This window comes from Crinia signifera, chromosome 5 (assembly GCF_055691185.1).
Source record: "Crinia signifera chromosome 5, ASM5569118v1, whole genome shotgun sequence".
Lineage (NCBI taxonomy): Eukaryota > Metazoa > Chordata > Amphibia > Anura > Myobatrachidae > Crinia > Crinia signifera.
This window is the reverse complement of record NC_139221.1, coordinates 169,323,078-169,349,100: the sequence shown is the minus strand read 5'-3', so window position 1 is coordinate 169,349,100 and position 26,023 is coordinate 169,323,078. Positions and strand designations below refer to the sequence as shown.

Genomic DNA, 26,023 nt, shown 5'->3' with positions numbered 1-26,023 from the left:
TGGTCATTAAAAGAAGGCTATATCACATACCCAAAGCAAAGCAGACAGTATAAAGCAGGAGGTTAATTCTTACCCATACACTTGATTTGACAAAAGGTTATTGGCAGGGTCCTTTAACAGAAGGCAACAATAGCCTTAGGCAACAGTAGCCTTCTCTACCCCAGAGGGATTATTCCAGTATAAAGTGCTGCCATTTGGTTAACATGGTGCCCCAGCAACCTTCCAGAGAGCTATGAGCTCGGCTCCCGGCCCCCTGCTGGCTGCTCTGTGTAAAAAAATATATATATATATTTTTTTTAAATTAAAATATATATTCATGTGCTATAAGCACATGAATAAAAATAGCATGCCCCTTCACAGAATAAAATTCCTGATTTTTTTACACCAAAATGAAAACAAAAAACCTTTTATTTAAAAAGTTCACATTCCACTTCTCCATGAAAAGAAGGAGAATTGCTACACGGAGAGACACGGCGAAAATCACTTAGAAAGACGGCGAGAAGTGCACGTTGAATAGGGTTGCTTGCTTTTTGAGAGCAAAAGTCTCCGTCCAACGCAAGAAAAGCACAAACTCGCCATAAAACATGGCAAATTTTTCTCATTGAATACTGCCCTATGTGAGAGCTGCAGGTGTAAAAATTACTTAATTTATTTAATTTATATTGCATTCCCTTCCCCTTCTTTCTTTTCTCACATTGTTAACAAATTGTGCGCCTGATCTCTTTGTTTGTGCCGCTGCGGCGTATGTTTAATTATATCACACGGTTTCTGCAGCACATCCAAACCTATTCTATTCTGCCACAACTGTGGCCGAAATGATTGGTTTGTTTGGACCACCACAAAAAAAGAGGTGCATGATGGAATTGTCCTACATAAACAGGACATGCACAGTTTAACAAACCATTTCAGCAACAGGGTCTGCAATAACGGTGGCTGAAATAATTGGTTTGTTTGGGCCCTAAAAGAGTTGCTCTGTCATCTGTATAAACCCAGGGGTGTTGCTTTGTCTGTTGTATAAGCCCAGGGGTGCTGCTAAGTTTGTTGTATAAGCCGAGGGGTAATTCTAAGACTGTTGTATGAGCCTGACAGTAGGGCAAGCGCATTCAAGCCCCTTGCAGGCTTGGTGGTGAGCTGCACTAGCACCTATTCTATTCTCCCTCCATGGGGGTTGTGGTCTCCCATGAGGGACAATATCCCTTGCAAGTCATTCCAACTGTCGGGCTTCTGACAGTATGGATTCCGATGTCGGAGAAACAACCATCAGAATCCCGAGTGTAGGTGAGTCATTCGGCACCCATTTGTGATAGTTGTGCTTTAACCATTTTTTTACAAAGATTTTGAGAGGGAAGAGGGCTTCCAACTTTATGAAAAGCTGAACCACGTCATGAACATAGGCCAGTGCTTTAGCCTTTCCTTTCCACTTTGTGTCCTAAATGGCATATTGACTATGTTACATTTCTCATCAGATACTGTAGTTTACATTTTTTTTTTTTTGTTACTCATTTTAGCTTTTTGGATTTGACATGCCCTCTATGACATTGGGAATCGGCCTTAGAAGACAACATTGATGAAATTGCATTGTCAATGACTAGTGGTAGCAGCTTCAGCACAAGGAATTGGTTCCTAATCTTTAAATTGTGTGTCCTCCTCTTCCATTTCTGCATCAACACGCGCCAGCAGTGCACTCATACAGCAACACCGCTGGATTTATATACAGCAACCCTAACAGCACAGGACAGCAGCACCCCTAATAGTGGTGGCCGAGGCTGCTGATTAGGTGAGAGTTCCCTCTCAGCCAATCAGCCGCCTATTTTTTGAATTCTCAAACTCTGCCGCCTCTGTCCGTCCGCAGTGTCCGCTCTCAGCGCTTCATTTCCCGGACACTGCAGATGCCGCACCAGGTCCCCCAGCACCCCTCAGTTCCCGCCGCTACACCCGAGGTACCACCTTGCCTCCCTCTGCATATATCTGTCCCAGCCACGGTGGCGGGGGGGGGCGAAATGTTCAAGGCGGGGGGGGGGGGGGGCACTATTTGTTGTTACGCCACTGCAAGGGTTAACAAGGGTTAAACAGCTGACCCAACAGCTGTTTCAGGGGTGTCGGGTCGGGTCGGCTTCTCCATTATCCAGTGTGGAAGGAGTGATTCTGTCTCACTTTTATGGACCTTGCACCAACAAAATCTACTTCAAAGTGTGTGCCTCCTGCTTTTTGTATATATATATATATATATATATATATATATATATATATATATATATATATATATGCTGATGTACAAAGCATCCCTCCAGGGCTTGTGGCCAAAGTGAAGGTACTTGTTTCCTAGCACGGCCACACCGATTTGTATCGGGGTGATCGGGTCGGAAAAATCGCGTCGGTCGCATCGCATGCGACCAAATCGCATGCGATGCGACCAAAGCGATCGACCCGATTTTTACATTGAATCAAATGTGAATAGGGCCCCTGGGACCCTATTTTACATTGGATTCAATGTAAAGTAGTCCCCAGACCCCAAATTTTACCCCCTTAACGGCACCCCACGATTGACGCCAACCCGAAGCGTGGCGAGCGCAGCGAGCCTGCGAGGGGCGGCGGTACGCGTCCTCCGACCTTTTCATACCCCTACTATCCACGTCGGCGTGGAGTTGAGAATATAAAGTGTGGCGAGTGCAGCGAGCCACCGAGCCCGAAGCGTGGCAAGCGCAGCGAGCCCCGCGAGGGGACGCGTATAACTTCACAGGTATACGCGTCCGTTCGCCACGCTTCGGGCTCGGTGGCTCGCTGCGCTCGCCACACTTTATTTTCTCAACTCCACGCCGACGTGGATAGTAGGGGTATGAAAAGGTCGGAGGACGCGCACCGCCGCCCCTCGCGGGCTCGCTGCGCTCGCCACGCTTCGCAAGCGCTGTTCGAATAACCAAATGTCCAGCATAAACTCCTTGTGTGACACACAGAGTTAATCGCTCCAAAGTCCAGATCACTTGCTGCAGCTCCCTCTCCAATATAACACATCACCTGGATCCACGGAGGTAACAATCTAGACAAGAATAGATAGAGAGGGGCGCTTCATGGTGCATTAAAGGGATATTTATTAGGATAAAAACAGATGATTATCCACAATACAAAAGCAGCAGGGTGTCAGACTGGTGGGGGGTCTGGATGCCTGAAGGGGGGACAGGGATGGATTAGCTGCTTGATGAGGGAAGGAGGCACGGCATCAGACTTGTGCCTGACGAGTCGGGTGGGAGTGGAGAGAGCACCGCATCCAGGTGCCTTAGCAGGTATGGTGAGGGAGGGGGGACACAGCCGCGAGATCAGGTTGCCTGAAGATGGAGGGGATTCAGAGCGCAGACAACTTGCCTTCTGTGTGCCTGAGGGCAGGGGGAGAGCACAACTGCTACCGGGTGCCAGATCGGGGCAGGGGGGACCGTGAGAACTGGGGAGGAGGAGTAGGAGAGCTGCTGGGTGCCTAAGCAGGGGGGGACGGGGGGGACACAACGACAAGACACATAATCTACCGGGTGCCTGATTGTGGGAAGAACTAGCTGCTGCTACCGGTGCCTGACTGCAGGTTGTGGATAGAACACAGCAACCGGCCAGGTGCCTCTGTGTGGAAAGGGAGGATGGGTAATACAGCTGCCAGGACGGGTGTCTGAAGTGGGGGGTTTGTGAACTCGTCTGCTGTGTGGCTGAGACGGACAAGGGTAGAGCACATCAGCTCCCCTCCTCTCCAGCATCTCAAACACTGCACTCAGGAGAGAAGGAGACGCACGGATGTGATGCCTGCCCGGGTTTCTGATGCTCCTATGCCTGTCTGTCGGCACAGCAAGCATCCTCCCCAAGCCGCCACGGGGTCTGCGGACCTGTTATGCCACTGTGCCCATAGCAATATCCCATGTGAAACAGAACTCCCATCTTAGCAAATTTCCCGTATTGAGTCTGTTAAAAATGGTTATTAAACTTAGATAAAATTAAACTTAGATAAAAGGAAATGTGAATTACTGGTTTATTTTATCCCCAGTGGTTTTTATTGTTTTTTTATTATTATTATTTTAGAGTATATTTATGTATTCAACTGCATAAATAAAAAAGTGGGATAGTTCTAAAACATTTTGCCAGTAGTGTAACCTTATATATTATAATCTGTACTATATGTAATTTTTATATCAAGATTATAAAAGTTTCCAAATGTGATTCCTATAAATGTGCATTAGTATTTAAATAGATTTGCCTAGTTTTAGACATGTTATGCCACTTTCATGAAATCTGAATTTTTGTGTTGACATGACCTAAATCCCATATTGTCAGTAATCTGTGTGTTGACAGCTATAAATATTTCATTATATTCCTTTCAATGTTTTATTAGTGCCAACATATTAATACAAATAAATCCTGTCTTAAGCGTTACCTTTTATTAACAGGACAAGGAAATTGAATGGGGAAGTAATGATTACAGATTTACATAATATTCATTGATACTTGGTAAACTAACATCTAATAAAACACAAGTTAAATAGCAAGTATGTTCCAATTTCTTCTAATTTGTTCCTTAGATAATATGGCATTTCTGTTATGTTGTGGTAATTATAATGTTTTCATTTATAGAGAAAAAAATTGGCATATGCATAATGTACTTGACATCATCTGGGGCTGATGTCTGTCAGCTGCTTTTGTATTCTATAAATAGTATAAGTATGCTCTACATAAAAAGCACACAGACACAGTGTATAATTTACATCTCAAGTGTTGAAATGTCCTATTGTTTTTACAGTTAAATAAAATCATTGATATTCTTACAGTCACATCCAGAGAGACTAAATTATTATGTATAATAGCATGGCATTACTATTCGATAGTGAGATAAATTACATCATGCCTTTGACAGGGCAGGGGAGGTACAGTATTGGGATTTTAGCCAGTCCTCTGTAACAATAGGGATTCCCTTGGATAATCTGAGGATTAAGTTCTGCTGAAATATAATTTCTTTTTATAGCTACCCTACATAAGGTCACCCTCACCCTGTGTTTTAGGCCCTAACTCTATTCTTATGTTAGCCACTAGGCTATTTATAACTAGTCAGAAGACAGAGCAGTTTTCAAAAGAATTGTTCTCTGAAAGCCACACAAGTCATTTTAACTTGTCTGATTAAGTTACAACATGAACAGATGGATGTGGCTTTAGCTGAGAACAAGAGCCCTTCCAATGCAACCCAATTCAAAATGTTTTCGATAGTAGTCAACATTCTCCAGGGTACCATGTTGATATGTGTTTCGTGTGTGTGTGTTTTTGTGTGAATATACATATATATATATATATATATATATATATATATATATAGAATAAAGTATATATTCTATATATAGAATAAACTGTTACCTGTTGAAGGTCCTTTGTTTTGAAATCCGTTGGAGTGCCACCCGTACCCCCTGTCTATATATATATATATATATATATATATATATATATATAAAACAACAAAAAAATGGGTGCATTCACCGATCCTTTTTGCTTGCAGAAAATGTATTACATACCACAGCTGATTATTCCATTATGTGACAGTGGGTTAACGGTCAACGTTTCGGTCTAAACATAGACCTTTGTCAAGGCCCCCCTTTCTCCTGCCTCCACCATTGTACAACCAACAATGAATAAATGTGGACCTTATATGCTCACACACAGGTATATTGGCAACTCCCACTTACAAATCCCGGAAGTGCCATTCAAGTAACTCTCAACATATTAACAATGCTCCCTAGTACATATCTATACTGCGAAATATAACCATGATGTTAAATATAGTCAGCCATAACTCTTACCAATTTTCATATACAGTGCTAGGTGAGCACCCCGTCACTGTTACACTCAATGCCAGCCGCGGCGTGCGTTCCACCGGCTGGCGTGCGTTCCACCATGCAGAAGTTGCTATTGCCGCATCACTTCCGCCGGTCAGAGCCCTGAATCGCTGTGGAACGTGGAAATCCTTGCATTCCACAGAACGGGGGCGGCTTGTATCACACTGCTGTAATTATGACAATGTGGAACGCAAAGCATCCCTGCGTGCCACCAATCATATCAATAAATAAAGCCAACATTTCTGTATATTACAGTACTTATTATTTTTACAAGCCGGTAAGCCTCATTTTATTATGCTAATTTATGTAACAAACCTGTGAAGACCTCTTTTTGTCATAGTACTTCACAAATCAGATTCTATACCACATGTTTGCATCAAAGGTCCACATACCTACATATAACAGACATAACAAACAACAACACACCAATTAAATCTGTTCCTTATTTTTATAATTTTTACACTTTTTCTAAAAAATTTATCACCAGGCGCACTAATACACTATTTTTAGTATTGAACATATATCTCGGAACTAACCTAGAAAGAGACACTCAGTGAGTTGTACTCATTAAGCCCCCTCGGAGCAATAGTGTCCAACTTTTGTATCCATCGGGCTTCTTTTCATAGTGATAATAAACAATGGTCTCCTCCCCTTGGTGGGACCCAATCAATGATCATATAAGTCATTGATGATATTTGATGATTCATTCTCAAAAAGTGCGCTGCCGCTGGTTTATCAGTAGCAGCGGTGGCATAGGTAAGTTGGATCGATGACCGATGCTGGTTCATCCTTTCACGGAAAGTCCTAATAGTCTTGCCCTCATAAGTGAGCCCACAAGGGCATTACAAAATATATATAACACGGTCCATTGTACAGACCAAGTGATGTTGTATCTTGATCTTTTTTATCTTTTTTGATCTTTTTGCCCTGCAGGGCCCTCATTACGGGAATGTCCTACTGCCACCCACATTCTGGACAAAAGATCAAGATACAAAATCACTTGGTCTGTACACTGGACCATGATTGGAAAATCCTGTTTTTTATCCTGCCTGCAGGGATTTAGACTTCCCTGCCCTGCTTGCTTTGTTCTCCGGTGCCCCCCTGATGCTGTTGGACCGCTTGGTGCCCACTTGACCGGCTTGATTTAGACGCAGGGAGACTCCTGGTCTGCTTCCTCCTGTCTCTGGTGCTGCTGAGACCAGGCGCCATCTTGGGTACTCTATTCGGCGTCTTGGGACTCCTGCCGGTTTCTCTCCGTGTCCTCCCCGGGTGCTGCAGCGGGCTGGCTGTTGGGCGCTGGTTTCTCCCTGTAACGGTGAGCGGTGTATGTAGGAAGTGTTCTCGTTAGGGACACACTACCGCTGTCCGCGCAGGAGGTGACGACGTCATCCTGCTCGCGTGCTCCCTGGGCCGTAGTCGCCTACTCACATCCTCCTGGCCCTGCCGATTCGGCCCCCAGCAAATCCTCTGTGATTTTGGGCTGCGGACGCTCTACTTCTACTGCAGGAAATAACACTGGACACTGACAACATACTCCCAGTTTGTACCCTTGGCAAAGCAACTGGTGGCAGAGGTCTGGCATACTTGGTCTGGCTGTATTACCCCTGTTTGTTACCTCACCTAGTGCATTCACTGGACTGCTCCAACTGTGGTGAGCACCTCAGCGGTACTGTATTTTCAGTGACTATCCTGACTGAGGTGGAGTGCTAGCCTCCGCCATTTCTCTTGTGTTCAGTACTTTTACTCATAACTAATTGCACTATCAGCAGTGTAGTATTTAAAATGACTACACCATGCAGGTTGCAGTGAGCATGTGAGCGGGTGCCAGGGAAGACTGCCAGACACATGTACACTGTTCAATCTCCTAGACTGGAGTGAACATGGTGCCTGCCCAGCCATCCTTATATAGTGATAGTGTCCGGACAGTGCACACCTTTTCGGCGTTCGCGAGCGCCAAAAAGGTGCGCTCCGGGCCTGGGTGGGAATACCCGAACAGGATCAAGAGCGCGTTCGGATAGGGGAGTGTTCAGGGGTGTCCGGATTCCCCGAATCCGAGTGCACTCATCCCTAGTGTAGATGCAGGTGGTTTGTGAATGTTGTTTGTGGCACAGATTGTGGATGTTAATGTCAATGTATAGAGATAAGTAAAAATCTCATGATTATTAATAAGAGGGGGGTGGGTGATCGAGGAACAAATGTGTTTAGAGCTTCAAGTGGAGTGAGCTTTGAAAGAATACCATGGAGAGGGATGCAGAAAAATAATTTGTAGTACATGGTGTATTAGAAATAAAGAGTTTTGTAGGCTTAGAGTGAAAAGACTTACATTTGTAATACTCTGCTTACTGCTGTTGTTCCGATGGTCATTTCTAAACACTTCATATATGTGACTGCACACTAGTCAGACCATAGATTGCATACAATGCTATGGCTTGCAGTGAAGTAAATGTTTAATTATATCCCTTTTACAAGTGTTTGGGTTAGTTTTCATGTTTCATTACAATTTGTGTACACCGTCTTCTCTGCTCTTGGGGATGACCTGGATAGGGCAGCATCCACAGAAGCACATTTGTGCACTCTTAGGCAAGGGTGAAACCCTACAGAAGTCTACTGCACTGGGCTCAGATCATGAGCAAAGTCAGTTTCTTCTCAGCTTATTTGATAAATAAAATATTTATTCATTTAGTATACAGTCCCTTGCAACTTTCAATTAGAATCTACAGAGGAAATAAGAGTGCATTTCCCCCCATGTCCTGCAGCTTCTAATGTCCAGGAACATCCTGCCCAACAATTACAGATAGGGGCATTCTCACTCCACCCTGAGAAGAAAACCAAGAGAATGACTCATGACTTGTGTCTTTCTTTTGGTGGAAAAGGCAACTTTGTCATTACCTGCCCCCTAAAGTCACTAAAAGATGAGGCCTGAATTAAGTCCCAGACACCCGCAATGCCACCCGCTATCTGAGCTCAGCAGGCGGTCTTGTGAGATCCGGACACTTTAAAGGGGCAGGCTGCCTGACGCCATCTTTACTCCAGACATGGAGAGTGAAGACACAGAACCACATGTCCACCTGCCTGCCTGCTCACCCACCTTCCTGCCGTCCAGTCCAGTCATAGTGCTGTCCAGTTCAGTTATAGTGCTGTATATAGTCCTGTCCAGTGATACTTCTGTATAGTCCAATCCTCTGATAGGACTGTATAGTCCAGTCCAGTGATAGTGCTGTATAGTCCAGTCCAGTGATATAGCCATCAAAGTCCAGTGGTACTGCCGTTAATGTCTATTGGTACTGCTGCATAAATCCAGTCCAGTGATACTGCTGCATATTTCCAGTCCATTTATACTGCTGCATAAGTCCAGTCCAGTGGTACTGCTGTTAAAGTCTATTTGTACTGCTGCATAAATCCAGTCCAGTAATACTGCTGCCTATGTCCAGTCCAGGGATACTGCTGCATAAGTCCAGTCCAATTGTACTGCCGTTAAAGTCCATTGGTACTGCTGAATATTTCCAGTCCAGTAATACTGCTGCATAAGTCCAGTCCAGTGGTACTGCCATTAAAGTCCAGTGATACTGTTGCAGTTCCAGTCCCTTGATAGTGCTGTATAGTCCAGTCCAGTGATACTGCTGCAGTTCCAGTCCAGTGATAGTGCTGTATAAGTCCAGTCCAGTGATACTTTGCATAAGTCCAGTCCAGTGATACTGCTGCATAAGTCCAGTCCAGTGGCACTGTATGTAAAGTCCATTGGTACTGCTGCATACGTCGTTATACTGCCGTTAAAGTCCAGTGATACTGCTACATAAGTCCAGTCCAGTGGCACTGATGTTAAAGTTCATTGGTACTGCTGCATAAGTCCAGTCTAGTTATACTGCTGCATAAGTCCAGTCTAGTTATACTGCTGCATAAGTCCAGCCCAGTGATACTGCTGCATAAGTCCAGTCCAGTGGCACTGGCATTAAAGTAGATTGATATTGCTGCATAAGTCCAGTAATACTGCCATTAAAGTCCAGTGATACTGCTGTATAAGTCCAGTGATACTGCTGTATAAGTCCAGTGATACTGCTACATAAATCCAGTCCAGTGGCACTGACGTTAAAGTCCATTGGTACTGCTACAGTTCAAGTCCAGTAATACTGACGTTAAAGTCCAGTGATAGTGCTGTATAGGCCAGTCCAGTGATAGTGCTGTATAGGCCAGTCCAGTGATAGTGCTGCAGTTCTAGCCCAGAGATAGTGCTGCAGAAGTCCAGTACAGATATTCTGCCTTTAAAGATTATGGAGATCATCATATCGGCTTCACACGATCTAAGCCCTCCTCATCCCCCCCACTAGAAAATGTAAGAGAGTTAACCTGTCATCAATAGCACAGCAAACAACAGTGCCTTCTAAAACATGGTATCACAAATCCCCAAGGAGAGTCCAAGCGTGTTGTTGGTTGTGATGCCTGACCTTCCCATCACTTTATGGGAAGAAGTGGCTCATTCCACTGTGGGGTATGGGGTGCCACCCGTGGATTACCGTCCGGGAGGAGGGTGCGGGCAGCACCCACTGATAAAATCATCGCCCATTGCGCGAGGGGGAGTGCGGCAATCGGCAGGCTCCAGGGGGGGGGGTGCGGGAGTCTTCTGTCATTTGTGGCTAACAGTTAAAGTCTGGGGGAGGGGGGCAGGGGGCACCACCCGCCGATAGCACCAGGGGGGCAGGGGGTGCGCTGTCAAGCTCCAGTGGGGACCATGGCTCACCTGCTCCCTGCCGTGCTGGGATGGGTAATGCCTTCTTCCTGCTTCCTCCTGTGACGGATGGCTGCTTGCTGCAGCTCAGTACCGCCGTCCAGTGGCAAATGCCTAAAGATGCCTAGTGATGGTGCCGGCCCTGGGTGTCCGCCATTGGTGGAGTTGGATTTAGACGATTGATTGAGGCATTCTGTCCCCGGCACCATACCATCAAGATTCCACTTCACTAGGCAGGAGATACCCAGGATGAGCAGAGACGTCCAAAAAAGTGTCCTCAGTGTCCTGAAAAATGCAGTTGTACCCACTGTCCTCTTAACCACGGACATGTGGACAAGTGGTACAGGGCAAACTGAGGGCTATATGACTGTGACAGCCCACTGGGTAGATGCTTTACCTTCTGCAGCAACTGCAGCAGCATCTCCGAAATGCCAGCTGTGCTGGCATTACATATGGGCAAATTCCAATATGTGCCATGCTTTGCCAACACGATAAATTTGGTTGTGCAGCATTTCCTAAAAGTGACAGGGCCGTGTAGTGGATGCTTACGGTGTCCCGCAAAATTGCAGGACACTTTTGCTATTCTGACCTCAAACAAGAGGTTGTGATGCCCTGGATCTCCACTCTCAATATGCTGCAGAGGATGGAGGAGCAGCAAAAGGCTATCCAAGTGTACACAGCCACCTATGACATAGGCAAAGGAGGAGGGATACACCTGACCCAAGCACAGTGGAGACTGATTTCCGTGTTGTGCAAGGTTCTCTAGCCATTAGAACTTGCCACACGCAAAGTCAGTTCCAACTACCAGCTTGAGTCAGGCCATTCCCCTGAAGGAAGAGTTAAAGTGTTGTGATTCTGCAAAGCATGTAGGTCTTGTGGATGAAGCCCTTCATACACTTTGCCAAGATTCAAGGGTGGTAAGTCTGTTAAAGTCAGAGGAATACATTTTGCCCACTGTGCTCAATCCTCGGTTTAAAGCGAATGTTGTGTCTCTGTTTCGGATGGATACAAGTCCACCGCGGTGCAAAGACCTGCTGGTCAACTAAAGCTGACTGTGACATGGCAACAGCGCCTCCTTCATTTTTTTCCCACTCCTGTGGCTGCGAGGAAACAACTAAGATTTCCTACTCAACCCACTGGTGGTGATGCAGGGCAGGCAGGAATGAGTTTGGACATCTGGTCTGGACTGAAGGACCTGCCAACAATTTTGAATCCCCTGTACAAACTGGCTCTAGTTTACCTGAGTTGTCCCCCCTTCAGTGTGTACTCTGGAAGAGTTTTTAGTGCAGCCAGGAACCTGGTCAGCGAGCGGCGTAGGAGGTTGCTTCCACAAAATGTGAAGAAGATGATATTCATCAAAATAAATTATTAATTCTACTACGAAGACCAACCTCCAGAGACTACGGAGGGACCTGTGATTTCGGAGTGCAGTGGCAGGAATTGATAATCTGTGAGAATGAGGATGCACACACTGAATGGGTTGAGGAATGGGAGGATGAAGAGGAGGACAACATCTTGCCTATGTAGAGCCGGTTTGTACAGGAAGAGATATGAATTGCTTTTTTTTGTGGGGGCCCAAACAAAGCAATAATTTCAGCCACAGTCAGTGTGCATGGGTGGGTGGGAGGGCATAAGCACAATTCCATCTCGCACCTCTTGTTTTGGGCATTATGTGCTCTCTGGGGCCTAATTTTTCAAACTGCCATCCTGTCTGCCACTGCAGTGCCACGCCTAGATGGGTCACTTGTTTGTGCCACCCACTTGTGTTGCTTAGCATAGTCATCCATCAACCTCGGTGCAACCTTTTGGCCTAAAATAAACATTGTGAGGCATTCAGGATAGACTGGAAATGAGTGTAAAATAATGTTATTGAGGTTAATAATAGCGTAGAAGAAAAATTAAAATGGTGGTGTTTTGGAACAGATCCAGAACCAAAACACGTCCAGAGATACAGATCCCAAAACACAAAGCAAGAAAAATGCCTGCTGCACACCCCTATTTCTGTTATTTGGTTACTTGGTTATTTACTCCAGTCTATCATCTGGAAATCCTCCACAGTCAAATGATGAGAAGTAGCATGTCAATCAATCACTTGACCAATATTGCCGCTGTTATATATCTAACTTTTACAACACGGGCAGAATACTTGTCAGTAGCGAAATTTGTCTATAAAAATGCCTGCCATTCATCATCCACAGGTGTCTCCTTTTGTTTGTATATGTCAAACCATTTTCCTCTTTGATACTTGTACAGTACCTACAACTATGAACACTGTCTCCCACCTTAGATTTATTTGGAAAAAGTGTCCATTGCTCTCAACAAAGCTTCTTTGGATAACTTGGGGCAGGACCACCAATTGTAGGAGCTAAAATATTTCATCCAACAAAGATTTTATGTGTGTGGGTGGGTGGCTTCCATAGCATATTATGGTCTTGTTGTTACCATGCACCAGTGATATATGCATTTATATTAGTATTCCTTAGTAAAAGTAAAAACACCTCCATCATATGAGCCCACTGACTAATATCTAATGTTTCCCACATGCCTTCATCCTAGCAAATATCATGAAAGGCTTTAAAGATTGTCAAATTGTAAGGAGTATGGATTGCATGACCATTTGATGTTGACCTGCAAAGGCTAATTCCAGCAGGTGGAGTACGGTTTCAAAAATTATTTGATTTTAGAATGCTGTAGTGTACATCAAGCTAGTGAAGGATCTATGGGTAAAGGAATATACCGTAGTGAATTCATCCTATATGCATTGCTTACTAGCAAATGAGTGCAAATACAATAGTTCAAAATGGAAAGTTTAAATTTAAGAAAAGGTGGGAGGCTTGCTAGACATGATCTATGTTCAGGGTCTCTCCAGAATAGGGAGTATGGAGAGAACATTTCTGCCCATATTCTAATGTGAATATGGACCTTGAAAAAGCCGCATTTAGCAATGAAACGCGTAGGATCTTGCACCCCAACCAAAAACTTTGCTTGGATAAGGCACCCACCACACTGAAGTATTTGCCACCTATTCAAATCCAGCAGAGATTACCCTCACCATACCACTGCAATAGAGGCACCTTCCGCAAATTACTGGAAACTGTACATACACATCCACACCAACTTGGATGGACTTCCCCAGTACTGGTGGACAAAAAGGGTGACTATCCACGTATTCGGGTCACTGCACCGAATATATTTTACTATTGACTTTATAACTATCCTCTATAACCATTAATATTTTTATGTTTATTGTTTTTGTCTAAATGTCATAATATATGTCTTATTAAATTAGTCAATTTAAGAATATACTTGTTGTCTTAAATCCAGCGCAGTTATCATCCTTCCTGTACTTGAGTTCTATGAATGGTTTACTCTTTCATACAGCCTAATTTGGCTGAGCTTGCATTCATAAAAACGACAGCTCGGATGAATTCAGTTGTTTGTAATAAAAGGATTTTATCAAGATTGTCCCTATAGATTGTAAGCTTGCAGCAGGGCCCTCCTACCTCCAAGTCTGTCTGTAGTTACCCAGTTTGTTTGATCCCTGTCTACAATTGTAAAGCGCAACGGAATCTGCTGCACTATATAAGAAACTGTAAATAAATAAATAAATCAAATAAGATCAATTGGGTACCAATAAGTGCATTTGTACCTATTCATCTTATTTAATTTTCCTATGTGTATTTGTACATATACTGTACTGGCTAATCAGGTCTAATTTTTGTCAAGCATAAGAAATATGTAATTGGTAAATATAGTGCACAGTATTGGACTCTTTTAAACACTTAAGTAACAAGTAATAAATAATAAGCACATGACTTTGTAACAAACATAGTAAGGCAACAATGTTAATAATAGTAGTAGTTTGTTTATTTATAAGGTGCCAAAAAGTGTCCGCAGCGCCGTACATAGCAAACAAAAAATTAATTACAAGTTAACGTACAGGATGTGTTGATAAAATGCAGCATAAATAGAGGTATAGCTGGTAGAACTAAAATCAGCATCAGTTCTGAAGTAGGTGTCGAAATTGTCGAGGAGACTGAAGATGAAGTAGAGGAAGGAAAGAACAGGGCTGGAGCACTGGTGAGGTAAAGAGGTAGGGTGAGTACGTGAGGAAGGAGCGCCATACTCATAAGAGTTAACAGACTAAAAGGAGGTGGGTGGACGAATGAAAAACAATAGGATAAGTAGGAACGGATGGGAACAGATGGAGGGGTAGGGTAGGCAGAGGCGTAGGGAGGGCGGAGCCACCGGAGCTCATGCTCCAGGCGCCGATTGGTGGAATGGCGCCGCCGGCCCGCCCCCCCCCACCGCCCACCGCAAATGATCCCTGTACACAGAGCCTAGCCAATAGCAGCACAGCGCAGCGCAGCGCGACCTTATCATCCACTTAGCGCGCTGCTTACTGTGTAGAAGCGCAGGAGTAGTGAGTGTCCCACCACCACTAACTGAAAACCAGCAAAGTTTCCCAGGACGGCGGTTGCGCTCCCATTAGTGAGCGTATACACACAGAGCCTATTGGCTCCTTTACCTGCCCGTGTAGTGTACTGCTTCCCCAGGGCAGGTTCTACAGGCACCGGCGCTGCAGCACAGCTAGTACGCTCACTGCTGTTGATGTTGAGCCGCCAGCTCACTTGCCGCCCGCCGATGACTTCTTGCCGCCCGCACTCCGCCGCTGTCAGCCACTAGCTGTGTTAAACAGAGGTGATCCTCCTGGCCGGGAAACGCCGCGATTAAGCGGCTAGTAGCGGCTGTATTGACCCAAGCTGACCTGCCGGGCTGTCCAAACTTCCCCCCTGTGTCTGGTGTGCATACAGGCTGGCCCTGAAGAATTATTAAGGAGATTCTCCATCCCTCAAAAGCATGGTTAGTGGCAGTCTTGCTGCATATATATATATGTACATATAAAAGTTCCCTATTGCGGGCTGGGGGGGGGCGGCTAGATTTATAGTTACGCCACTGCGCAGCAGATTCTGTTAATGTCTTATATAGCGCAGCAGATTCCATTACAGCGTCCTTTATAGCGCAGCAGATTTCGTTACAGGTTCTTATATAGCGCAGCAGATTCCGTTATAGCGTCTTATATAGCGCAGCAGATTCCGTTACAGTGTCTTATATAGAGCAGCAGATTCCGTTACAGTGTCTTATATAGCGCAGCAGATTCCGTTACAGTGTCTTATATAGCGCAGCAGATTCCGTTACAGCGTCTTATATAGCGCAGCAGGTTCCGTTACAGTGTCTTATATAGCGCAGCAGATTCCGTTACAGTGTCTTATATAGCGCAGCAGATTACGTTACAGCATTTTATATAGCGCAGCAGATTCCGTTACAGCGTCTTATATAGCGCAGCAGATTCCGTTACAGCGTCTTATATAGCGCAGCAGATTCCGTTACAGTGTCTTATATAGCGCAGCAGATTCCGTTAGTGTCTTATATAGCAGCAGATTCCGTTACAGCGTCTTATATAGCGCAGCAGATTCCGTTACAGTGTCTTATATAGTGTCTTATTTTTTAAGTTTTAGCCACGCCCCCAATTCATTAAGGGGGGGGGGGGGCGCGAAATTTGCCCTTGCTCCGGGCACCATAGAACCTAGCTACACCGCTGAGGGTAGGCAGGATCGGAGGAGCGAAAGAGGTTAGGAGGAGGAGGGATAGGCTAGTCGGGTTTTTGGGTTTTGAGGGAGCGCTTGAAGGAGGTAAGGGAATCAGAAAGCCTGATAGGTAATAATAAGACAGAGAAGTGAAATACCTATAGTATTAAAATTCAGACATTTCCTAAATAAGGAATTTAAACAGAAACCGAAAACTCACTTATTTTTGTGTAGATGCACATCTTAAGGTGCATACACACTGTACAATTTTTGTTGACCAATTTCGTTGAAAGACATCGATGACCAATTTCTCTTGAACCCAGTGTCCTGGACGAAAGATGTTTATGAAAGATCTAGCTACAGTTTATAGGTTTTAAAAAAAAAAAAAATATTCAAATTGAGCTGCATGCACAGTTGACGAACAATCTTGATGAACAACTGACGGTTATGCGCATCATCATTCGACGTTCGTTGCAGTCACACTGAAAGATATTTTGACCAATTTCATTCAGAATGGCCGAAATGAATGAAATTGGTCAAAAAAAAATATGTAAAAAAATGTTTACAGTGTGTATGCACCTTTAATTTAAACAATGTTTAATAATGTAACTCTATCACCCAGCCGTAAACGTGAACATAGCTTAAAAGTCTGGCTTGTTAAAAACTATATTTCCTTGCACCATCAAGCAGTACAACTTGTGTACTGCAGGTGTTTGGGTTGTGCGATGTGCAGCTTTCTGGTAACAGGCAGCACGTTCGCGCACCCACACACTGGAGCCCGCATTCCTGTAAAGCATATATTGTCATGTAGCAGTCCCTATGTGGTTTACATAATTTGATGTCCCTGTGGACTTTTGTACGTGGGGAAGACTACCCAACCCTTTAAAGAAAAAGCAGCAGTCCATAGGTCCCTGGAAGGCAAGCCAGGTACTCCAGAAAAACCATTGCCGAGACATTTTCGCGAGCTTAGACATGCAGTATCTACAATGAAATTTAAGATCATACTGTAGAACAGATTCCACTTAACCCTAGGGGAGGTGACCGTGCTAAACTACTACTGCAATGCAAGACCTCATGGATACACCGACTCAACACAGTGTCTCCATATGGGCTTAACGAAAATTATAGTCTATATTGTTTCTTATGATGCTTTTTTCTCAATTGAATGCTTTTCTGTTATAACAGCTTTAGATTAACAATCAATGTCATAATTGAAAAGGTGCTTGTTTACTGTTTCTTGTTAAATGTCAGATATTACATGGATTTTCACTACTTTTTGTTGAAGGTTGCCTTGGCAACGTGTCAGACATTTGAGTGTGGCGGATTTTGTGCATCGCTGAGGAGTGACGTCACAGGACAAAACGGACGGCACGTGTCGGGCACAGAATCACGGTGGTGGCGGGTGTTAATTAGGTAAGTTTGTACAGTATGTTCTTTGTTCAATCTGACGAAGGTCATTAAAGACTTAAATGTTATTGCTTTATAGCTAACCCTCCCTGCTTTCATGGTAACAAAGTCCTTTGAGTGCTGCCACTATCACCTTGATATATGTGTAAATTAGGGCGGAGTGAAAAAATTGAAATTGAGATATTCAAAATCAGCTAGTGTGGAAAAGTTGTGACTTGACCTGAATAAGAAATGTGCAAAAGCATTTTGATCTGAGTCCACATCTTCTGTTCTGGCAAGAGACCTAAAGTTTCGCTTTTTACATGAAAATAATGAAACCTATGAAGAAGCTCCGATCTAGTCAAAATTATGTCAAGACATCTTAGAGTGGTTCATTAATATACTTTAGCATAGTAAAAGAGAGTACGAGCTTGTCCTAGTGCAAAGTGACTGACTTTGGTGGGAGAAAAAATCCCTGATATTTGACCCATTTTCAATTGTGAATATTGTGTGTTTTCTCCTGAATGTGTTTATAATAGAATAAGCACAAATACCCTAAATGGAATTTCAGTGACACTGTGTGGTATATAACACTGCCTTTTGGCCCTTATTCAGACCTGATCGCAGTCCAAATTTGTTATCAAAATAGACAAAACCATGCTGCACTGCAGGTGGGGCAGATGTAACATGTGCAGAGAGAGTTAGATTTGGGTGAGTTATTTTGTTTCTGTGCAGGGTAAATACTGGCTGCATTATTTTTACACTGCAATTTTGATTTCAGTTTCAACACACCCCACCCAAATTTAACTCTCTCTGCACATTGTTACACTGTTACATCTGTCCCACCTGCAGTGCAGCATGGTTTTGCCCATTTTGAGAACAATCCGGTTGTCAGATCTTGCTACTTCCATCCCAGTGAGGAGGTAATTGGATTTATGCTGCTCTCTTTGCAGTGCATATACAAAGATAGACAATCCTGTGTACATAAATAAGAAATAACTGTTGCAGTCTGTTATGGAAAAACAGTAACTGTCAGAAAAAGTATTACAAGTAACAGTGTAAACTGTCTAATGTACCATTTTACATATCACTTCTGTTTATTGACAGAAATCCCATTTTGTTTGCCCTTAATAGAATAATGCACACCTGTGTCTTCTAATGTCCAACAAACTCTTTACTGAAGGCTACAGTAAGTTCAGTAAACAATGCATTACGCTCTGTTATTTAGGTGCAGTATTTTAAACACTTCTGTTTATTGTCTATTTATATGCTGTAATGCAGCCTGATCATGTTCCCAGCATAGGGGATGCAAAACTGTTTTTCAGACCAATTCATGTTTAAAATAAACTGCCACAAGTAAAGACAATAAAGAGAAGTGTTTAAAATACTGCACCTAAATAACAGAGCGTAATGCATTGTTTACTGAACTTACTGTAGCATTCAGTAAAGAGTTTGTTGGACTTTAATTACAGAGCATCCTCTCCCCCCCCCCCAAAAAAAAAACACATTCAGGAGAAAACACACAATATTCACAATTGTGACCATGAAAATGGGTCAAATATAAGGGATTTTTTCTCCCACTAAAGTCAGTCACTTTGCAATAGGACAAGCTCGTACTGTCTTTTACTACGCTAAAGTATATTAATGAACCACTCTAAAGGTGCCCACACACTAGAACGATTTTTGGGCCGATTGGCCGATTTCCGATAAATCGTACGATATATTGTCCGATGTTTACCGATAATCGTCCGATATCGGTACGATGCGCACTCCCGTGGATCTTTAGCTGAATCTTCTGATCTTACATGCTGCACGAAAGATCAGAAGATTTAACAAAAGATCCATAGGAACGCACATGGGATCTTAAGAAAAATCTTTGGTAAAGATGTGTGCTTGCCTGAAATCTTTTTGTGGGCACCTTTAGTCCTGACATAATTTTTACTAGATCGGAGCTTCTTCATAGGTTTCATTATTTTCACCTAAAAAGCGAAACTTTAGATCTCTTGCCAGAACAGAAGATGTTGACTCAGATCAAAACGCTTTTGCACACTTCTTATTCAGGTCAAGTCACAACTTTTCCACACTAGCCGATTTTGAGTATCTCAATTTCAATTTTTTTCACTCCGCTCCAGTGTATATATGTATGTATATATATATATATATATATATATATATATATATATATATAATATATACACTTAACATCGGCACTCACCTTTCCTAGTTTTGGGGTGCCCTATGGCTTGTGACCACATTGTTTAAACAGACATTGGATGGGCTCTGCACACACTAAATTAACTGATAATAAATAGTGGAGATTTGGTTCATGAATTGATCAATGCATTTAAGCCTGCAGCCCCCGTCAAGGGACCCCACTGTTCTGCAGGTCCTACCACTATCGCTGAAAATGGCTGCAATACACATAGCTATCACATCAATGTTTGATACCAGGCATGCTATCAGGTCTGAAGCTCACAGCAGACTTTGCTTTTATAGGTGAGCAGCTACCAACACACCTGTCACTAATCATCTAGGGAAATGGCTAACATAAGCTATGGAATCTTAGTTAAAAACAGGGTGCATGAGAGAATGTGACCACAATAAGACTAATTAAACAAATTAATCTAATAAACAATATATACACTTAACATCGGCACTCACCTTTCCTAGTTTTGGGGTGCCCTATGGCTTGTGACCACATTGTTTAAACAGACATTGGATGGGCTCTGCACACACTAAATTAACTGATAATAAATAGTGGAGATTTGGTTCATGAATTGATCAATGCATTTAAGCCTGCAGCCCCCGTCAAGGGACCCCACTGTTCTGCAGGTCCTACCACTATCGCTGAAAATGGCTGCAATACACATAGCTATCACATCAATGTTTGATACCAGGCATGCTATCAGGTCTGAAGCTCACAGCAGACTTTGCTTTTATAGGTGAGCAGCTACCAACACACCTGTCACTAATCATCTAGGGAAATGGCTAACATAAGCTATGGAATCTTAGTTAAAAACAGGGTGCATGAGAGAATGTGACCACAATAAGACTAATTAAACAAATTAATCTAATAAACAATATATACACTTAACATCGGCACTCACCTTTCCTAGTTTTGGGGTGCCCTATGGCTTGTGACCACATTGTTTAAACAGACATTGGATGGGCTCTGCACACACTAAATTAACTGATAATAAATAGTGGAGATTTGGTTCATGAATTGATCAATGCATTTAAGCCTGCAGCCCCCGTCAAGGGACCCCACTGTTCTGCAGGTCCTACCACTATCGCTGAAAATGGCTGCAATACACATAGCTATCACATCAATGTTTGATACCAGGCATGCTATCAGGTCTGAAGCTCACAGCAGACTTTGCTTTTATAGGTGAGCAGCTACCAACACACCTGTCACTAATCATCTAGGGAAATGGCTAACATAAGTTTATTAGATTAATTTGTTTAATTAGTCTTATTGTGGTCACATTCTCTCATGCACCCTGTTTTTAACTAAGATTCCATAGCTTATGTTAGCAGATTAGTCTTTATTACCAAATTGGGAGTGAACGGAGGAGGGGGGGGGGGAGGAGAGAAGGAACCCCCACCAAGAGAGTTGGATTTATTACAATTGTATATCTAATCAATGAAACATACCTTCTTAGGTTCTTATAGGATTTAAACTATTTCCTGATTGGTTTACTTTCAATTTTTAATGTAGAGTAATTTCTTCACCAGGTATACTTCCACTATTAATAAATGAACATGTATGAGACTCATGGTATTGTGGTCTTGTATGTTTACATACACATATAAGTAATTTCAATTTATATTACCTTTAAAATATGGTGCTCTTATTAAATGGAAATGCCATATATCTGCTTCGACTTTCACTTTTTATATCAGTGATTCTAGGTCCTCTTATAGATGGATACTTCTCCCCTCTTACAGGGTAGGTATCTGATAACATAGTTTTTATAATTATTCATATATAAAGGTGAGTAACTTATTTTTCACAACGATTATCAGATTTTAATTTCATATACATACCAATCCAATTAGGGCTTTTCAAATGGGTATTAGTCACAAATTCCCCCAAGTGCCATGATCCAAGCTTTGATACAGAATAATGCTTCAATTTTTACTCTATATATAGAAACAAGGACAATAATATTTTGATCCTGCTAATAATTTTTAAAAGCATTTAAATATTCTTTCTGCTTATTTATTATTTTTATTTCTTTATATATTTTATTTTTTAGATTCTAGAATTTTTTTTTTTTAAAAATTTTTAAAAGTTTTTTTAAATTTTTTTACATACCTCAAATAAGTGTGAAAAAATAATTAGGAATACTTTCTGGAATCCAACAGAGGCCAATATTCCCTAATGGGTAATATACAAAGTATTACAATCATAGTAAATAATAGCAAGCAACATTCCCTATGAACAGTCCCATATAAGGCCAATATAACCTATTTTACCTGGCTCAACCAGCAGTAGTGAACTCCTCTGTGTCCAAAGTGCAAGTGATTAGTATGTGCTCTGGTGTCTCTATTTATAGGGAGTGATCTATGACATCACTTCCTGTGGTTTCAAAAAATATATGAATTAACTTATAAATAGTGTTTTTATGGATAAAATTCTATTATTAGTGATATTTATTTGTCCATATGTACACACTTATGGTGCCATGTATTCTAGTGCTTATAAACTGTTTAGAATAGTTTTGGTAAACGTGCATTATTAGCTGTGTATAGGTGTCCCTAATTAGACTTATATTTAATTTATATTTAATCCTTCTATTTCGGTGGGGCCAATACTAATCTACTAAAAAGCATATGTGGATATAAAATCAATAATGCATACAAATTCCCAAAATTAAGCCTTAATAGGCTAGTTTGCGTTCCAACTGCGGACCAGTGGAACGCACCGCCATTTTTACGGCATAAACGGTATTCTTCTGATAGGTATATATGTGTGTGTTGTTTTTTTTTTAATCAGTCCTGATACACTTGGCCAGGGATGGAGGGGTCTTAGTGGGGGGGATTTAGGATTAGGCTGCAGGATGGTGGGGGGCTTTAGGTTTAGGAACTAGCATTGTGGGATAGGGTCAGGCTATTGTGGAGGGGGGGGGGTAGGTTGCTAGAAGAGAGAGTTAGCATACTTAACTGATCCCTGTTGGGATTCCCTCCTTTGGCATACCAGCAGCAGTATATTGACCATCCGCATTCTGATCGTTGGTCATCCATATGTATTCTACAGTATGTACACACGTAACGTATCAAACATGTATTCACAGGGCATACACATACATATCATACATACATATGGTATACATATGATATGTACATACATTGATGCATACATACATCAATATTGCATACATACACACACGCATACATACACATAGTATACTTACAGTACACACACACATAGAGTACATAGTACACATACAAACTGCATACTTGCATTATTATTAAATTAACCCTCACATGTAATCATAGATGTTGCTCCCCCCACCCCGACTGCAGCTATCAAGGCATCACCTACCCAGCACACAGTATTTCATTAATCACATCCCCCCATCCTGTCCATTTCCAAGGCAGTACGGATGGTGTAATGGTTAGCATTACTGCCTCACAGCACTGAGGTCATGGGTTCGATTCCCACCATGACTCTAACTGTGCAGAGTTTGTATGTTCTGCACATACTTGCGTGGGTTTCCTCCGGGTACTCCGGTTTCCTCCCACAATCCAAAAATATACTGGTAGGTTAATTGGCTCCCAACAAATTAACCCTAGAATGTCTGTGAGTTTGTGTACATGTGGTAGGAATATAGATTGTAAGCTCCACTGGGGCAGGGACTGCGGAATATGTGTGCTCTATATAAGAAACTGTTAATAAATAAATAAATAAATAAATTTCAGTACTCAGCTTAAGGGGTATTTAACCTTCGGATCTTTTGCCAGGCAAAATAATTTTAATTTTCGCCTGTTCAATCTCCATGCGGATATTTCGCCTGGGTGAAAAATGTGGTACAAACGAAAACCACATGTATCAGTGAATTTCCTGCTGATCCACGTGTTTTATTGAATTTGCAGGCATATTAGCCCGATTTTGGAGTCTGTTTTTGCCCATGCCCATTTGCCCCCCAAAATAGTAAAAAGGTATGGGAAATTGTATTTAAATATGGGAAAGATTACCCAGTGATTTAATATGGCAAAAAAACTAGCAATAAATAAAAACCCTCCTTAGTCATCTCTTGAACATCACAGAATCATAATGTTACCTTCAATAAACACAGCAAACATTTATCTATGTGAAGTTCTGAAACATCTCTATAATTCTTTAATATATTCTTTAATCCAAAAAGTGGTGATACATCAAGTAAAAGTACATAAAAACATATCACCACTTTTTGGATAAAAGCATACTCTTATGGACTGCGGTTTCCTAATGAATTGATGATTCTGAATGGGGACATCCATATAAAGAAACCTTTTGAGGCACATATGGCCTCTTCAGGAGGTGAGTGTTAATCCATATGAGGGGTGATTGTTGCTTGTGTTAGAGAGAATTTTTTATCCAGAAGATAAAGAAATCCATACGTATACATAGGGCTCAGAGCAGAGGTCAGTATCTAACTTGAAGAGGGACCTGGTTGTTATTGCTAGAATAATGACTTACCTGCTAAATATACCCCCTATGTGAATATAGGGTCTCTTGTAAAAGGTCAGTCTAATGTCCAACAGAGACAGTGTCGTCGGGGGGAAATATATTGGACTTACCTCATCTCCAATCATTTTCTGTAGCCAACGACAGGGTTGTCGGTTGTGTAGTTTAGTAGTTGGGGAAGCGCTAAAAGAGGTTATCCATTTCTTATATCTTAATAGTGTTGGTTGTGTGGTAAAACCAGGATAACTACCTAAGCAGCATCCCTAGGGCGTGGTAAGACTTCTATTCAGAAATTGTTGTATATCATCTCTATACAAAATTTATTAAGACAATAATACCCCTTTCACACAGAAAAGCAAATTACCTGGTTAAATACTATTTCTACCCCGTAATTTACACACGGGCTCTTTTCTTCTGTGACAGGGTCAACCCGGGTCGCAATTCCAGGTCCAAAAGCAGGATTGGAGACCCAGGAATTTTGACCCGGGCTGACCCTTTCACACAAAAGAAATATCCATGCAAATCAGCATATTACCGGGTAGAAATATTTAACACAGCAATTTGCTTTTCTGTGTGAAGTGGCGTCAGGCTGGGACCTGCAAAACAATGCTTGGCAGAAGTCTGAATTTAGGGCCATTTCTGTCCGAAAAGGGTATAATTAATTTATAATTTACTCCTAAATATAAACAGGGTATCCATGACAGAAGAGTTAGACATATGATTAGATGAGACAGTTAGCAAAGTTATATTGAAGCCAGTGTTACTTGCCCACAGCAGTTACATAATTCGCACACAATGCATTCTGTATTGAAATTTTTTAAAGCTCTGATTATGTCATAACTATGAAAGTCACATTTTGCGGGATCTTTTTCCTTGTGAAATAGGTTCTGTGGTGTAGCTTGTATTTAAACAGGCTGTTAAAAGAAACAGTGTGGTTTCTTCATGAGTCCTTGAGCGAACAACAATAGCGTAATGACATTGATACATCTCTTAATTCCTAGTTAAACATCCTAGTGCCAGTGCTGAATGGAACTGCTCTGCAATCACTTTGTACAAAGAACCATACAATACCCCAGCCTTCCACTAAAGTCATAGTAAATGAAGAGGTGAGCAGCAGCAAATGTAAGGACTTATTCAGCTTCTTTGTGAATCTTAATCACTTAAATTAAATACGTTTTGCAGGGCATGTAAAGGACAGGCTCTAATTATGTAATTGAACAGATTATTAATGTAATATGCGAAGCAAAATATATCACTGAGAAAAAGCATTCATGTACCCCTTCTTGTCACATTATTATTAATCAGCTTTTGCAGGAAAGAAGGTTATGCAGAAGAAAATTATAGGTGGTACATTTTATACGGTATAAAATGAGTAAATGTCCGCAAAATGAGTAATTTCCGCAAAAATACATTGTTTTGTTTTTAATGTGGGATTCATCACTATATATATATATATATAGAGAGAGAGAGAGAGAGAGAGAGAGAGAGAGAGAGAGAGAGAGGTAGACGGCCTGGCACTCCCTCAGCTGGGATTCAGTACCTGGGTGCCTTCTGGAACAAACAGGAAGTCTCGTAGGAAGGAACAGACAGCAGCACTCCAAGGGTTTTCAACAGCGTGTATTAAAGCAAACCAACGTTTCGGGGTATCATTCACCCCTTTGTCAAGGTTTAAGTGCAATAAGTTATTGCACTTAAACCTTGACAAAGGGGTGAATGATACCCCGAAACGTTGGTTTGCTTTAATACACGCTGTTGAAAACCCTTGGAGTGCCGCTGTCTGTTCCTTCCTACGAGTCTTGCA

General features: G+C 42.2%; 1 protein-coding gene across 8 annotated transcripts in view; it reads left to right on the top strand.

Moving 5' to 3' along the window:
* The window catches only part of LOC146080714 (poly(rC)-binding protein 3-like), a 517,154-nt gene that overhangs the window by 268,394 nt on the left and 222,737 nt on the right, over positions 1-26,023 (top strand). For 5 of the 8 annotated variants that reach the window (XM_083188286.1, XM_083188279.1, XM_083188281.1 and 2 more), the window contains one exon: positions 17,449-17,576. The exons of 2 other annotated variants lie outside the window; for them this stretch is intronic. The gene's annotated coding sequence lies outside the window, so the exon portion shown is untranslated. Of the gene's footprint in view, positions 1-4,421; positions 4,521-17,448; positions 17,577-26,023 lie in introns of all 8 variants that reach the window. One more of the 8 variants, XM_083188280.1, reaches the window with a different exon arrangement.